We start from the raw sequence: 13,821 nt of genomic DNA on the forward strand, positions 1-13,821 counted from the left end.
TTCCGCAGCTGGAGCAGGTAGCTTCTCGCGCCGGGCAGTGTTTTCGGGGATGTTTCCCGACTCCACAGAAAGAACACAGCACGGGCTTTCGATGGGCCACAGCCGTGATCAGGTTTGGGGAGCTCGTGGAATCGCGACTGGCAGCGGCGTTGGCGAATTCACTTGTGGGAACCGGCAGCGGCGGGGTCTGAGGCGTCCACGGAACCGGCGGGGAATTGCGTGGCTGGACAGCATCAGCGCTGTGCAGAGCAGCCTCCAGAGTGCTGGCCGTCTCGATCGCCAAGTGTAAGGTAAGATCAACTTTTTCCAGCAGCCGCTGGCGCACGTACACTGACCTCAGTCCTGTAACAAAGGCGTCTCGCACTAGCAGCTCCGCATGCTGTTCTGCCGTGAGTGTCTTGCAGTCACAAGTTCGGACGAGTGTCTGTAATGCTCGGAGAAACTCGGCGCTCGATTCTCCAGGTTGCTGTCGCCGGGTAGCTAAACAATGTCTTGCGTAGACGGTGTTCACCGGCCGCAGGTACTGTCTTTTGAGGACGTGCAGTGCCCCATCGTAGGTCGGCAGGTCTCTGATAATTGAATAAACTTTTGGGGTGACCCTCGAGAGGAGAATTCTGTGCATAACGGCAGGGTCAGTCGCACGAACCTCCTCCAAGCATGATTGGAAGCATGCAAGCCAGAGTTCAAAAGCAAGAGCTGCTTCAGGGTCTTGGGGGTCCAAATCCAATCTTTCCGGATGTAAAACGGTTTCCATGTTTTAAAACTTCCAGTCAATAAAATTGATGCACCATCAATAACTCACTCTGAGACGTAAAGGCGAGATATCGGCTTTTATTGACTGGAAGAAGGAACAAGCAGTGAGTGACCACCATACTACATCCTGGAGACTGAGAGGCCGGGCTCAGGCCTTGATCGCCTTTATACAGGGGTCTGTGGGAGGAGCCACAGGAGCAGTCAGCAGGGGGCGTGTCCAGACAGGCACACGTAGTTCACCACAAGTTGTAAGTGGACTGCTCCCTTAAGAAATACCTACAGCAATCACAGCCTGTAGTGTTGGTAGCTACTCTGGATGCTGGCTGTATTTTTTGGAGATCCCTGCTGCCTGTCCATCTATTCAGCATTACACCATGAGTCTTACTGTCAAGTCCCATGCTAGGTCCAGTTGTGCCCTAGTGATCCCCAGGCAGTTTTACTCTGTTCCATAGACATATCTCCATTTCCAAAAATGAAAGTCTATTGCTTTTTATACCTACATCCATATTTTGGTTTCAGCTGCCCATAACATGGAGAACAGACACTGACCAGAGCACTACCCAGACTGTGTACGTAAGTGCCTGGATTTATTTCTGCTTTGGTCCGTGAGTGGTATTTTATCTTCCACCTGACTGCATATCTACAGAGCATTCCCCAATCCACCACCTAGGGACAGAAAACCCTGCAAGGGGGCTATATTATTATTATACTTTTATTTTTACTTAGCGAGTGCTGGTGAAACTTAAGGTACAAGCATAGCCAAGCACATTCATTTCTCAACTGCTAGGAACTTTATCCTAGTAGTGTTTTTTGTATTGTGGCTTTCTGAAGATTGACATAAAAATATCGCTGTGTAGGCCTCACACACAATATGCTGGAGGAACTCAGCAGGCCAGGCAGCATCAATGGAAAAAAGTACAGTCGGCATTTTGGATCTTGGCCTGAAACATCAACTGTACTCTTTTCCATAGATGCTGCCTGGCCTGCTGAGTTCTGTCAGCATTTTGTGTGTGTTGCTTTGATTTCCAGCATCTGCAGATGTGCTGCATAACGCCTAATTGTTTAGTGTCATTGTGTGGTGACTTTGGGATGATACCAGTTGTAGATAATATTATTGTGAGAGTACAGTATTTACTTTAAGCAACACCCACAAAATGCTGGAGGAACTCAGCAGGTCTGTCAGCATCTATGGAAATAAATAAACAGTCGACATTTCAGGCTGAGACCTTTCTTCAGGACTGAGAAGGAAGGAGGTGGATACCAGAATAAAAAGGTGGGGGGAGAGGAAAGAGACCAGCTAGACGGTGTGAGGTGAAGATGGGTGTTTGGGAAAGGTCAAGGACTGGAGAAGAAGGAATCTGATAGGAAAGGAGAGTGGACTATAGGAGAAAGGGAAGGAGGAGGCAATCCAGGGGGAAGTAACAGACAAGTGTGAAGAGGTAAAAGGTCAAAGTGAGAAACAGAGGATGGGGGAGGAGCATATTTGTTTACTGGAAGGAGAATTCGATATCCAAGCCATCAGGTTGGAGGCTACCCAGACGGAATATAAGATGTCGTTCCTGCAACCCCAGGGTGGCTTCATCTTGACACAAGAGGAGGCCATAGACTGACACGTCAGAACAAGAATGGGAATTAAAATTAAAATGTTTGAAAAGTCCCGCTTGAGGTAGATGGAGCAGAGGTGCAAAGTGGTGTCCCAATTCATGATGGGTCTTACCATTGTAGGAGAGACTACTTCAAGAGCACCAGACACAATAGATGACTCCAGCTGATATTCAGGTGAAACATTGCCTCATATGGAAGGGCTGCATGGGTCCCTGAATAGAGGTGAGGGAGGACATATATGGGCAGGAGTACCACTTAGGCTGTTTGCAGGGATAAGTGCTGGGAGGGAGGTTAGTGGGGAGGAACAAATAAACAAGGAAATCCTAGAGGAAGCAATCCCTGCAAAAAGCAGAAAGAGGGGACGGTAAAGATATGTTTTGTGGTTGGATCTGTTTGGAGATGCCAGAAGTTGTGAAGGGTAATGTTGTTGGCCAGAAAGAATGACAATCTTCAGATCAGTGAATTCAAATGAATCAAGGACAGTGGAAGCAATCTTTGTTCTTGCCGTGTGCTTGGGGGAATGGAGGCTGCCATTTTGTGAAGACACTCGATTCTCCATTTTGTGAGCTTGACATGCTGGACTTGATTCGTGTTTTGAAGAAGACACAAAGATTCTTCAGGTTATCTGCTGGACTGGTGGTCATTTCCAAATAAGGAGTTATTTGTGAGGTGTTCTTTGGTTGGCTATAACATGCAGGATTGTGAATGCTTGAGGCGATTCGAGCTCATTGCTGACTGAGTGTGGTGAACTACATATACCTGTCTGGACACGCCCCCCACTGCTGACTGCTCCTGTAGCTCCTCCCACTGACCCCGGTATAAAGGCGATTGGAGACACAGCCCCGGCCTCAGTCTCCAGGATGTTGTGTGGTGGTCACTTGCTGCTTGTTCTTTCTTCCAGCCAATAAAAGCCTACCTTAACCCATGTCTCAGAGGTATTGATGGTGCATCAATTTTATTGGCTGGAAGTTCTAAAACATGGAAAGCATTTTTACGTCAGGAAAAATTGGACATTGATCCTCAAGACTCAGAAGCAGCTCTTGCCTTTGAACTCTGGCTTGCATGCTTCCAATCCTACTTGGAACAGATTCCCATGACTGAGACCGCTATTATGCACAGAATCCTCCTTTCGAGGGTCACCCTGAAAGTTTACTCCTTTAACGGGACCTGCCGACCTACCAAGGGGCACTAGATGCCCTCAAAAGACAGTACCTGTGGCCGGTGAACACCGTCTACGCAAGACATTGCTTAGCGACGCAGCAGCAGCGAACCGGTGAGTCGAGCGGGGAGTTTCTCCGAGCCCTACAGACACTCGTGCGGGCCTGCGACTGCAGGGGACTGACAGCGGAACAACATTCGGAGCTGCTAGTAAGAGACACCTTCGTTACGGGGATCAGGTCAGTGTACGTGCGCCAGCGGCTGCAGGAAAATGCTGATCTTACCTTACATTCGGCGATCGAGACAGCCGACATGTTGGAGGCTGCTCTGCACAACGTTGACACTGTCCAGCTGCGCGATCCCCTGCCGGTTCCGTGGTCGCTGCAGACCCTGCCACCCGCGAGTAATTCGACCTCGGCTGCTGCCACTCGCGAGTCCACGAACTCCCCGAAACCGACCACAGCTGCTGCCAGTCACAAGTCCGCACAGTGTTACTTCTGCGGCCTCAAAAAGCACCCCCGAAAACACTGCCCGGCCCGAGAAGCGACCTGCTCCAGCTGCGGGAAGAAGGGCCATTTCGCCAAGGTCTGTAGGTCTGAACCATGAGCAGGGTTGAGCAGCGCCGCGTGTGAGGCATGGGGGCCGCCATCTTGCCTGCCCGCCTCGTGTGGGACATCGGGGCGGCCATCTTTGTCAACGCCACCTCGCCCCGCCCCCGATCCACGGGTGCTTACCAGGCACCAAGACGGCGGTTCAACTCTGGCCTCCGTAACCCTCGACCAAAGCACCCTACACCAGCTTGCAAGGTCAATGATGGACATCCTGGTGGAGGGGCACAGGACTAGCTGCCTGTTTGACACGGGCAGCACTGAGAGTTTTATTGACCTGGACATGGTGCAATGCTGCAGACTCGTGACACGACCGGTAAGCCAGAGGGTCACGATGGCTTCTGGGTCACATTCCACAGACATCTGGTTGTGTAGTGACATTGGTGGTGCAGGGCACAGAATATCAGGACTTTGCACTACTGGTCATGCCTCAACTGTGTGCGCCTGTGCTATTGGGGCTGGACTTCCAGAGCCACCTCAAAAGTGTGACTATGGCATATGATGGGCCCCTCCCACCACTCACTGTCAGGAATCCTCAGTTTTGTGGGACTTCGTCATATACCCTGCTACTGACCACACACACACACCGACCCACACATCCCACCCAGCACCATGCCGACAGCTGCACTACTGACTCCACTTGCAGTCTCTCCACCCTCAAGATCCCTCCCCCACTGCTGTTCACCAACCTGACCCCCGACTGTAAACCTGTGGCAACTACAAGCAGGAGGTACAGCGCGGGGGACCGGGCCTTCATTCAGTCGGAGGTGCAGCGGCTGCTCAGGGAGGGGATCATTGAGCCAAGCACAGGTCCTTGGAGGGCCCAGGTGGTTGTTGTTCGGACCGGGCAGAAAAATAGGATGGTCTTGGACTATAGCCAAACCATCAATAGGTTCACGCAGCTTGACGCGAACCCCCTACCCTGCTTCATGGATATGGTCAACCAGATAGCTCAGTACAAGGTGTACTCGACTATAGATCTGAAATCCACTTATCACCAGCTCCCCATCCACCCAGAGGACCACCCCTACACCACCTTCGAGGCAGGTGGCAGGCTCTATCACTTCCTGCATGTCCCCTTTGGTGTCACAAATGGTGTCTCTGTCTTCCAGAGGGAAATGGACCGGATGGTGGACCAGTGCCAACTGAAGGCCACATTTCCCTATCTGGATAACATCACCATCTGTGGTCATGACTGGCTGGATCACAATGCCAACCTCCAACGATTTTTCCAAGTGGCCAAAGCCCTGAGCCTTACTTATAACAGGGACAAGTGTGTGTTCAGAACCACGTAACTCGCTATTGTTGGGTATGTCATTGAGAACGGGGTCATTGGCTCTGATCCTGACCGTATGTGCCCCCTGTTAGAACTCCCTCTTCCCACCACCCTCAGAGCCTCAGACGGTGCCTGGGCTTCTTTTCCTATTACGCCCAATGGGTCCCCCATTACGCAGACAAAGCCCACCCCCGGTCAAGTCTACCACATTTCCCCTCTCTGCTGAGGCCTGCGCGGCCTTCAGCCGCATTATAGGGAACATTGCCAAAGCAACAATGCATGCGGTGGACAAGAACATTCCCTTCCAAGTAGATGGTGACGCCTCCGATTTCACACTGGCTGCTACCCTCAATCAGGCAGGCAGGCCAGTAGCATTCTTTTCTCGTACCCTTCAAGGCCCTGAAATTCGGCACTCTGCAGTGGCGAAAGAAGCCCAGGCCATAGTGGAAGCTATTAGGCACTGGAGGCACTATCTCGCCGGCAAAAGGTTCACCTTGCTGACCGACCAATGCTCAGTGCGTTCATGTTCAGCAACCAACAGCGGGGCAAAATCAAAAATGATAAGATTTTGCGGTGGAGAATAGAACTCTCCACCTATAACTATGACATCCTGTACCGGCCTGGAAGGCTCAATGAGCCCCCTGATGCCCTATCCCGGGGAGCGAGTGCCAGCGCGCAGCTCGACCAGTTATACGCCCTCCATGCAGATATTTGCCACCCGGGGAACAGCTGATTTTACCATTTCGTGAAAGCCTGGAACCTGCCATACTCCCTGGAGGACATCAGGACGATGACCAGGGACTGCCAAGTCTGCGCTGAGTGCAAACCGCACTTCTACCTTCCTGAAAAGGCACAACTTATCAGGGCCACCCGCCCCTTTGCACGACTGAGTGTTGACTTTAAGGGCCCCCTTCCCTCCACCGATCGCAATGTCTACTTTCTCAACATTATCAACGAGTACTCGCGGTTCCCCTCTGCCATTCCCTGCCCCGACACCACTGCCACGTCCGTCATAAAAGCCCTGCGCCTGCTCTTCACTCTGTTCGGATATTCCTGCTATATCCACAGTGATAGAGGGTCCTCCTTAATGAGTGACGAGCTGCACCAGTACCTGCTGGCTAGGGGCATTGCTACTAGTAGGACCACGAGCTATAATCCCGGGGGAATGGACAGGTGGAGAGGGAGAATGCCGCAGTGTGGAAGGCCACACTTTTAGCCCGAAAGTCAAAAGGGTTGCCGGTCTCTCGATGTCAGGAGGTCCTCCCCGAGGCACTCCACTCTATCCACTCCCTGTTATGTACGTCCACCAATGCCATCCCTCATGAGCACCTATTTTCTTTTCCCAGGAAGTCTGCCACTGGGACCACCCTACTGGCTTGGCTGACATCCCCAGGGCCAGTGCTGCTCCGGAAACATGCGAGGAGCAATAAATACTCCCCGCTGGTCGAGAGGGTTCACCTACTACATGTGAAACCCCAGTATGCCTATGTGGTCTTACCTGGGCGGGAGGACATGGTCTCCGTCCGCGACCTGGCGCCCGCAGGAGCAGCAGACCACTACCCCAAACACTCCACGGTAACTATGAACCCTGTACCCGAGGTGACACCGCGCACACCGAGCCCTACACAGACTCCTCACGACACTCCTATACCGGGCGTCTCGCACACGCATATACCAGGCGCCTTGCACACGCATGAGGGATCACTGACGCCTAGTGGGCTGACACCTCCAGTCAGGCCGGAACCAGCACAACCACCGTCTCTGGTGCAATCACCACCGGCACCTGTGCAATCACAGCCGGTGCTACGTAGATCGCAGCGACTGTTTCGACCACCTGATAGACTTAACCTGTAAATATACTTGTAAGAAACTTTGCCCCATGGGGACTCTCTTTTAAAAGAAAAGGGGGGTGAATGTGGTGAACTACATATACCTGTCTGGACATGCCCCCCCCCCCCCCCCCCCCGCTGACTGCTCCTGTGGTTCCTCCCACTGACTGTGGCTCCTCCCACGGACCCCGGTATAAAGGCGATTGGAGACACAGCTCCGGCCTCAGTCTCCAGGATGTAGTGTGGTGGTCACTTGCTGCTTGTTCTTTCTTCCAGCCAATAAAAGCCTACCTTAACCCATGTCTCAGAGTTATTGATGGTGCATCACTGAGAACAAAGAGCCATGAGTCAGCAACAGTCTGTTGATGGGAAGAGGACAATAGATGGATGCTGGCTTGGATCTGAGCCAATGACCAGGTGTTAAAGGCCAGACACATGACCTGTGGCCAATAACACAGGAATGACACTTTTGAATTGATAAGCAATGGATATAAAAGTGGCTGCTTTGTGTGTGCCGGTGGCGGTAACTTCGAGGAATAACCATCGCAGATACAAGTGAGAAGAACCCTGCGTGAAGCACGTGGAGAGTGAGTCGGGACCACGAGGAACAAGGAACGCCTGGCCAGCGTAAATTCCTCCGCCCGGGTAATACCTTTGCTATTCTTTGACTATCCAGGAGAGCCAGGGATACTTAGCAGGTGTGCGCACAAGGTATTTAGTGTATGAATTCACTTATTAGTTAGTTTGAACAATAAAGGTAATTGTCAGTAAATACAGATCTCTCTGTGCCTCACTCAGAATCGTTGGAAGAGGTAGAAGCGGTATCTCTCTTTCTTTTTCCAACAATGTGTTTGTGGGCAAGGAAAAGAGGAACTACCACTATTAAGGCAGCAAGAAGAAAGGGTGAGCACGGATGTACGGGAAATGGAGGAGATACGGGTGACAGTAGAGTTTACAGTATACCCTCTTCATGTTCCATAGTTGTTCAACATTCCTCTTTTAACTCAGCATATTTCTGGTATTTTTCACATGTTGATTTCTGTATGTTAAGTGTATTTGGGATGTCTATATCAAGTTGTTCTCACTTGTTTATCCTGTAGTATTATATCTGGACAGTTTTTATGGATTGTTCTGCTATAACAATGGATCAGTCATAATATGATTTGTAGAACTCTGACCCTAAAGCTGGATCACAATTGCACTTATAATAAGATATGGGGCCTTTTATGCATTTGTCTTTTAAAGGAAAATCTTAGTGAGTGATGTTTGCCTTTTGATTGTGCCTGTGTAAGTAATCAGATTGAGATAAACTGCTGCAGGATCTTGTCATGTGCTGGGTTGCTTCTGATTTCACTTGGCATTTTCTGCATTTATTGTCTCAATTATTTTAATCTTTTATTACATGTTTTTGATGTTTTTCTGTTAACCACCTCATCCTGTATTGTTACGGGAAACCCTTCTGTGTCTGGGAAGAGGTCTCTAATTCTGAGCCCGGCATTCGATGCATTCATGTCGACATCTAGTCTGCTCAGATTGTGATATTATTATTATTATTATTATTATTATTAACATTGTTATTGTGTTCTTTATATTTTGTGTTTTTTTTTTGTGCTGCATCGGACCTGGAGTAACATTCTCCGTAAAATGTGTGCAGAAAATGATATTAAAAAATCTTGAATCTTAAATCTTACAGTTTATCTTTTCTAACTTCTGAGGTGAAGGTTGTTCTGATGTTTAGATCAATGTTAGTATTTTAGTGGTAGTCCCACCAAGCCTCCAGTGTAAACAGTAGTAATGGAGGCAACATGAGGAGACGCCAGAGAAGGGTAGAGCTTTGGTCAGGAGGGCTTCTTCTCCATATTCTTCCAGGAGAAACATTCCTGGCTCTGTTTACCCGAGGAGCATATATTGCTGAATATTTGTCTAGTCATTGTTGGTATGATGATTGAGATCTGTCACCTGCTACAGGCACAGCTCCAGTCCATGTCTGCTGAGCTCTTCCTGTTGCCCAGGCAGCAGCAGAGAATGTTTATCATCTCCATCCCCTCTGCGTTTATATGAAAACAAAGGCTTTCTATCTGAGGAGAAGGCAATGCTTCTGTCAGCAGCACATAAACAGCTCATGCAATGCAATAATGGTTCTTTCCTTACCTAAACAGAAGTGTGGTCTCTGCTGAAAAGATCTGCCTAACACACTCCTGTCAATGAAAGTGTACAAAAAGGCGTCTAACTCCTGTGCATTGCCCATTCTACCAACAGCTATACTCCAGGGACTGTCATCAACCAGTGATGGACCTGAATAGTCCACTTGATTAGTGACTGCAGGAGTATATTGTCCACTGTTCTGGTTTAAGTTGACCAGTGACTACTTAATGGCAGCAAAGAACAAAACAACGGAAAGTACTATATACCTTATTAATAATATTTTATTGATAATGATCAATGTTAACAGTGGAGGGGCAAGCGAAGGGTGGTTGAGGCAAGTGGATGTGAGCAGTAGAAGAGTGGAGGTGCAGGTGGGGCATGGTTGTGGCAAGCGGAGTAGGGATCGAAGCAGAGTCAAGGGAGAGTCCCTGAGAGTGAAAAATGACCTGTTGTCTTATTGATTTGAGTGCCAGGTTGAATTGGAAAGGTTGGGTATGGGCTGAATCGTGGCGGTGGGGTCCAAGCCCCAGAGTGGTCCGAGAACTAGGACCGATCCGATGTTTGGATGATTTAAGTGCTGGGCCAGGTTGAAAAGGTCAAGGTGCTGGGACCGGAGGGGAGGTGAGGGCTGGTTCTAGCTGGTTCTGCTTGCTGCTCTGCAAAGCTGAACTTCAGCGCTGGCTGAAGTGATTCCTGGCTGTGATCTTGTCTTGCAATATTTACTTGGCTTTGCGATGAACTGCGGCTGTTGTCTGCTCCAGCTGCAGTGATGTCTGCCTTTGTGTCTTTTGTAGAAGTCCGCTTCTGAATGCTATTTGCTTACGTTTAATGTCTGCACAATTTGATTGTCTTCTCTCTCTGTACATTGGTTGTTTGACAGTCTTACTTTTAATGGGTTCCTTTGAAGTTTCTTTGTTCTGTGGCTGCCTGTAAGGAGATGAATTTCAAGGTTGCATAATGCATACATATTTTGAAAATAAATGCACTTTGAACATAGAACTTTTGATTCATTATTCTTGAAGAAACAAATCAAGTTTTCAGAGGAATATTCTCCACATGGCTCTGGAGCTCAGTTCCAAAGCCATTTTAGGAGCTTTAATTCATTCAGGCTGCTGCATCGTTTATCAAACATCCACTACAGTGCACCATCCATTAACATCACAATACAACATAGCTATTGCCAACTTGTCAAGTGTTCCTCAAAAACACACTCTTATCCAAGACTTCCAGCTGTGGCAAAAGCCACGTCGGCTTGAGGACTGAGAAGAGCAGTGTAAATAACATGACTACGGGGATAATGAATCCCTCCTGACTTCCCAATATTTCACACTTTTGATGAGGTGATTGCAAGAAAAAAAGAGAAACTCAAATCCCTGATTATCAATTTCCAGACTACCACATCTTTGTCTGCTTAAGGATAAATCATAAATACGAGATCCAAACAAGTCAGCATATCAAATAATATTTATATTTCCAAACAAACATCGAAGCTATTTATCCTCCTTGTGTGTACCCTTAACGTCTCCTATCAGTCTTTCTCTTCATTATATTTGCACAGAATGTTTTCTCAGTGGCTGCCGTCTTTCTTCTTTTAGACATTCTTTAAAGCTTACTTAGTTCATAAAGCTCTTGGTTAGTGTTAGTTATCTGTTCTAGTATTGTCTATGTGGTGCAATGCCAAACTTTACTTAACAACACTGCCATGCATCTTCTTGGGACATTTAGCAAAATAAACATGTTACATAAATAAAGTTATTGTTTTGAATTCATGTTAATTCAATATTCCATAACTGCCAGATGTCTGCCTTTGTTCTTTTATGCTGATAACTAATTGTTAGTTTGCAAAATAATGATATAACTCACTGACCAGCAGATATTCTTTATTCATTTCTCTGTACTAACACAATTAACTCCTACATCTGCAGCTCTATGCACATTATAACAAGAAGAATTTCAAATCATCTTCATCCGATTATGTTTGTTTCCAAGCTCTTTTTCATTACTGTGGATTTCTGTCAATTTGGCCATAGGTTAAGAATTTGGGACAAATCATAAAGAGCAATAAGTAATTGAGAAAATAGCCAGCATTCCTTTCATTTAGCTGGGACACTTTGCTGCTTAATTGAGACTGGAGGATGTTGCTGAACAGTTTCTAACTAGTGTCAGTCACATCCATTTGTATGGTCATTAGACAGTATACCATGCTTAGAGCGAACAAGGTTTAAATAGCATCATCTGCATGTGTTTGTGTTCAAAAAGCAGAGATTTTTATCACTGAGAGTGTTGTGTACTTAATGTTTTAATAATATTTGTATATTGGTTGATTAACCATTTCTGTGTGTTGAAATAATTCATTATGGGTTATATGTATAAATACACTAACTGCATATGACATCACACTACCACATGATAAGTGCGTGACTTGCTTAAAAGTAATGAAGTAGTTACACCCAGACTTCCTGTATCTTCCTTTAATTAGTTTAATGTTCTGAAGTTACAAAACATAACAGATGTTGGCAAGAAATAAAGAGTAAGGCAATTCATAACTGTTTTGCTCGCCGCGGTTTCAAGCATTCAGGCTTGGAGATGCCAGACAAGGCAAGCAGTGAAAATGAAACAATTTCACTGTTTCAACAAGTTAGAAGCTATGAAGAATTTGAAAGTATTGACACAACAATATGCACTGGATGAATTCCTCCATTGATAACTACTAGGAACTAAGACATAGTTTTATAATATTGTAGTAGTATAGGTAGTGTTCTAATCTGTTTTGTATTTCATTTAAATACATAAGTTTTATACAGTTAAACAGTAGTTTGTCTTTTTAATACATTTTTCCATGATCATTCAGATAATTGGGGCAGCCACTTAATAGGGCCTAAATGTATTGGTCTCGATGAGTCTCAGTTAACCAGAATCCACTGTATTTAAAATCAGAATCAGATTTGGTTTATTATCACTGGGCATGTGTTCTGAAATTTGTTAACTTCACAGAAGCAGTACAATGCAATACATGATAATATAGAAAGAAAAAAAGTAGTAAATAAGTAAACCAATTATTGTTGGTATATATATATATATATATATATATGTGTGTGTATATTAAATAGATGAAAAATAGTACACAAACAGAAGTAACTTATATTTAAAAAAAGTGAGGTAGTGTTTGTCGGTTCAATATCCATTTAGGAATCAGATGGCAGGGGGGAAGAAACTGTTCCTGAATTGCTGAGTGTGTGTCTTTGGGTTTCTGTATCTCTTTCCTGATGGCAGCAATGAGAAGAGGGCATGTCCTGGGTGATGAGGGTCCTTAATAATGGATGTTGCCTTTCTGATGGACCACTCCTCGAAGATGACTTGGATACGAGATGGAGCTGACTAATTTTACAACTTTCTGTAGCTTCTTTTGGCCCTGTGCAATAGCCACCCCCTCCATACCAGAGAGTGATGCAGTCTGTCGGAATGCTCTCCACTGTACATCTATAGAAGTTTTTGAGTGTTTTAGGTGACATACCAAATCTCTCCAAACTCTTAATGAAATAAAATTTTTACATCCACTTTAAGAGTTTAAGCAACATTTTAAATATTGCAAATCAATTCATCCATTGAATTGTCTACATGTCTTTTAAAGAGTCCATTAAAGTTCTGGATTGAATGCATCAATTTAAGCTTTTGTAAAAACCCTAAATTTTGATGGATGGTTGCATTTCTGTTAGCATCTACTAATTATTTCTGGAATCCTTGTGGAATGGGTTGAATTTTAAGCATTAGGTTTTAAACACAAAACACATAGTTACATATTCAGCAATCTGTAAACTAGTTTATGATGCACTTAGACTCTACTCACATAACTCCTTTCATTTCTTGATGTGATTCCATTGACTGGAAATTGGTGGAAAACTGAGCAGAGTTCTATTTCTAAATAAATTTACTTGTACTTGCTAATTCAACTATGAAGCACCTAGTATTATTTTGATTTAAGTAATTTTCAATAAGTTAAAAATTACTCATAGATGAAGGACTGTTCAACATCATGCTTACTCTCCCTTTCATCCTTTTTTCTCCCTCCTTTTCCGTCAATGGTTTAGAATTTAGAACTTAGCAAATCAAGTAAATTGCAGATGTTAGCAAACTAACATAAAATACTGGAAGCCCTTCCACAGAAAATACTGGAAACCCTTCCACAGATGCTGCCTGACCTGGCGTGTGTTATCTGCATTTTCTGTTTATAATTTAAGCTGTGCTAGAAGTGCAATGTAATGTGGAACGGGGTCTGGTTCTGCCAAATGGATGTGTCACTGCAACTGCAGAGGGCAGTGTTTGCTAAAATTCCCTTGTCCTTGCACAGGGGAACCTGCTCACAAATTTTGCATCAGGTTAGACAAGCTGCAAGATGCAAAGGTCCATTAGTTTCATAACGTTGTGAAGAATAACACAAGAATGCATT

The 13,821-nt window shown here is 45.9% G+C and overlaps 1 pseudogene; it reads left to right on the top strand.

Moving 5' to 3' along the window:
- The first annotated feature begins 3,828 nt into the window (after window positions 1-3,828).
- The window catches only part of LOC132378162 (uncharacterized protein K02A2.6-like), a 108,987-nt pseudogene continuing 98,994 nt past the window's right edge, over window positions 3,829-13,821 (top strand).

The sequence above is a fragment of the Hypanus sabinus genome, chromosome 19 (genome assembly GCF_030144855.1).
Source record: "Hypanus sabinus isolate sHypSab1 chromosome 19, sHypSab1.hap1, whole genome shotgun sequence".
NCBI lineage: Eukaryota > Metazoa > Chordata > Chondrichthyes > Myliobatiformes > Dasyatidae > Hypanus > Hypanus sabinus.